The following is a 2,820-nucleotide window of genomic DNA, read 5'->3' on the forward strand; positions in this document are numbered from 1 at the left end:
TCAGTAATGTTTTAAAATGTTTAGTAAATTTTGTTTTCGTAACTATATAATATTTATTCAGAACGTTACAGAAGGAATTGATTTAATGTAGTTGGAGGAGTCCTAACTCTCCTCACGTCCGGAAATGGCGTTTCTCTTGTATCAAACATGAATCACATTCTTGCTTCTCATTTGATCCTGACATATGATTACATTTATTTTTGGCAACTTTCCGATGAGTTGCAATTTCGTCTCTTAAGGGGCTCTGAAAGGAAATACAACTTGATATTGTGAAGACCTATTGGATATTTTAAGGCAGACTAAAGTTTTTTCAAGTATAAGTTTTACAGATTAAATAACTTAAAATCTTGTAAATGTTATTTCTTCATTCGTTGATAGCATTATGCTCGTCTTCAGACTATTGTCTATTAATAATGCACAAATTAGTCACATTTACATAAACTTTAGAACGTCTGTAGGGATATCATGGAAATCAGAGCAGCGATCTTATCTGTAATATGTCACATGATACTATCAGAATCAGCTGATCCGAAAATGAAGACGACAGATCACATTGGATGCTACAAACGTAACAGCACAACGTTTGCATGGTATGATTCAAGCGTCCTGATTAATGTTAACTTTACAACTGATGGGTATCTGGAATGTCAAAACAAAGCAAGAGTGCAAGGTTTGTCAAACATTTACGTGCTTATTTTAATTATATTTATAGAGGGGAGGGGGGGGGGGGCAAAAGTAACGTTACATATGCATAAGTTTGTCTTTATAGCTCAGTAACGGATTGCCCGATTGAGGTAATTTTGTTGGTATGACTTACTATCACCACTCATTCTCGAGGAATATGTTGAGTCCAAGAATATTCATGTTCATTTTTTATTTTAACGCATTTATTAGAAAGTTCCGATGATCGGATCGATACGAACCAAATTTTATAGAATTGTATTTGGCACATCAAATTTCGTTGTAGCTTCTCAGATGATTGAGATACGAAGCATGACGAGTTTATTCATTACGTGTGATCAGATGATCATGATTTGCTTACATGATCACGTGATTAGGTGACTCCGTTATATTGTTATGGCTGCCCAATTGAGGTGTCCATGTCGTGTCGTGTACCCAATCAATTTTGTAAACACTATTTCTCCATGGGACTAATTATAGCAGCTGATTTATAAGTATTAACACCTCTATCAAAAACAATTATTAAGTCCCCCCCCCCCCCCTAGGATCCGACTTTATCGACTTCGGCTTCAATGTCCTAGCAGATTTGTCTCTAAATCTGTCTATCCAGCATGAGCTTGTTTATCTCCTTGCTGTTGTCAAGCCCTGTGTCCCTCCTCAAGATGTCTACATAGGTGAGGTGTGGTTTTGTCCTACGACGACATCCGTGAAGAGGTTCTCATAGAAGAAGCTGATGAGTCAGGAGCTCGTTGTGTCCGGCGAGATGACCAGCTAGCCTCGTTCTCCGTTCAGCTATCTTATCAGTTGATCTAATGAGGTGTCCATACACTTTAGCACTAGTCTGCCGCTCTGACCAGTCTAAGTGCCATTCTCGTATAACATCCATATTATATTTAAATAATGTAATATTATATGTATATAATACGCTTTGCGAGGGTCTGGCTGACAGTCCATGTTTCAGAGCCATATAATAGAAGGACTCGACTGTAGCCAGGAACAGTCGTACCTTGACGCATACCAGACTTCCATATCATCTTCATCTGGTGGCAGGCCGCCCAAGCCTTAGCTGACCCTTAAAAACTCATTTTTGGAACATCTCTGCCTGATTAATGAATTTTAACCTGTTTCAGAACACCATGTAGCTCATTTTGAGTTCGACGAACATCAACAACTATCGATCAGGTGCAAACCTAAAACCAAGATCCACATATATGAAGCTCTGCTCTTCGATCTTACTCCCGAATGCTCTGGTAGGTTAATAAACATATTATTATTATAATTATAAACAGAGTTACAGAACGAATTCCTGTGCGTGATTTTTTCGTGCGTGGTGCTACCGCGGCGAAATTCTTGTTGTTTAATGAGGAGGTTTTCATTATCTTTCTCTAAAAGTAGAATTATACGCTCATTATCGCTCATTCATCTAACGATTCAGGTAAAGTAATTGAAAACGTTACAACGTCAATTTACAACATGTGTTCCGCTGCGGAACAGTGTCAAATATACGACCTTATAGAAGCAGACTACAATGTTGCAGATGGCTGTTATTACGAAAGGCTGAATATTACTTTTGGTTGTATGTACGACAGATTAATCAAGTTAACTAGATTGACCAGAAGTGTTGCTGAACCCCTAGGAATTTTTTTTTGTGTGCTTTGGGGATGGTAATTTCATTTGTTGTTATAACGTTGTTTTGTATCCTGCTTATAAAAATGTGCTCATTGTGCTGTCATGAGGGCAGGGAGGACAGTGAGGACATGACCTACCCAACCGCTGCAACCTACCCAACCGCTGCAACCAGTAGCACCTACCCACCAGCTGCAACCAAGGGTCGACCGCATCCTCGGCCTCGGCCTCATATCGAGGAATATCGATTTCATCGAGGAATATCGATTGCCTCGGCCCCATTACCTGCAACCGTAGGTACCTACTCGTCACCTTTAACCGGAGTTACCTATTCATTACCTGCAACCGGTGGTACCCACTCATCACATGCAACCGGAGGTACCCACTCATCACCTGCAACCGGAGGTACCCACCCATCACCTGCAACCGGAGGAACCCACTCATCACCTGCAACCGGAGGTACCCACTCATCACCTGCAACCGGAGGTACCCACCCATCACCTGCAACCGGAG

At 40.6% G+C, this 2,820-nt stretch overlaps 1 long non-coding RNA gene across 1 annotated transcript; it reads left to right on the plus strand.

Moving 5' to 3' along the window:
• The first annotated feature begins 462 nt into the window (after window positions 1-462).
• On the plus strand, window positions 463-2,820 carry LOC134814390 (uncharacterized). Its single transcript, XR_010160147.1, has 3 exons — window positions 463-670; window positions 1,812-1,931; window positions 2,117-2,820. It is a non-coding gene; the product is annotated as an uncharacterized LOC134814390 (long non-coding RNA).

This window comes from Bolinopsis microptera, chromosome 4, assembly GCF_026151205.1.
Source record: "Bolinopsis microptera isolate Bmic1 chromosome 4, MBARI_Bmic_1.0, whole genome shotgun sequence".
Lineage (NCBI taxonomy): Eukaryota > Metazoa > Ctenophora > Tentaculata > Lobata > Bolinopsidae > Bolinopsis > Bolinopsis microptera.